The sequence below is a fragment of the Arachis ipaensis genome, chromosome B06 (genome assembly GCF_000816755.2).
Source record: "Arachis ipaensis cultivar K30076 chromosome B06, Araip1.1, whole genome shotgun sequence".
NCBI lineage: Eukaryota > Viridiplantae > Streptophyta > Magnoliopsida > Fabales > Fabaceae > Arachis > Arachis ipaensis.
The window spans coordinates 25,097,122-25,097,946 of record NC_029790.2 but is presented as its reverse complement, the minus strand read 5'-3'; positions in this window follow the sequence as shown (position 1 = coordinate 25,097,946).

Here is an 825-nt window from a genome sequence, read left to right as displayed (position 1 = left end):
CGAGTCTAAACATGAAAGATTTCTAAGTTTGGTGTCTTGCATGTTTTCTTTGCATATAAAATTTTTCAAAAATATGTTCTTGATTGAGCTGAAACCTCAATTAGTTTCTCTGATGCAGCAGAACTGCAAGTTTCATGGACTTCCATCTGAAGACCCTTTTCAGTTCTTAACTGAATTCTTGCAGATATGTGATACTGTAAAGACTAATGGAGTAGATCCTAAAGTCTACAGGCTCATGCTTTTCCCTTTTACTGTAAGAGACAGAGCTAGACTCTGGTTGGATTCTCAACCTAAGAATAGCCTGAACTCATGGGATAAGCTGAGAAAAAGGATCACTGAAATCCCTCCCTGTACTCTCCCAAGCAATACAGAAGAGAATCCAAAAGGAGAGTGCAAGGCCATTGACATAAGCATCATGGCCGAACCTGTAAGGGAAGGAGAGGACGTGAATCCCAAGGAGGAAGGCCTCCTGGGACGTCCAGTGATCAATAAGGAGCTTCCCTCTGAGGAACCAAAGGAATCTGAGGCTCATCTAGAGACCATAGAGATTCCATTAAACCTCCTTATGCCATTCATGAGCTCTGATGAGTATTCCTCTTCTGAAGAGAATGAGGATGTCACTGAAGAGCAAACTGCCAAGTTTCTTGGTGCAATCATGAAGCTGAATGCCAAATTATTTGGCATTGACACTTGGGAAGTTAAACCTCCCTTGTTCATCAATGAACTAAGTGATCTGTATCAACTGATATTGCCTCAGAAGAGACAGGATCCTGAAAAGTTCATAATACCTTGTACCATAGGCACCATGATCTTTAAGGCTCTGTG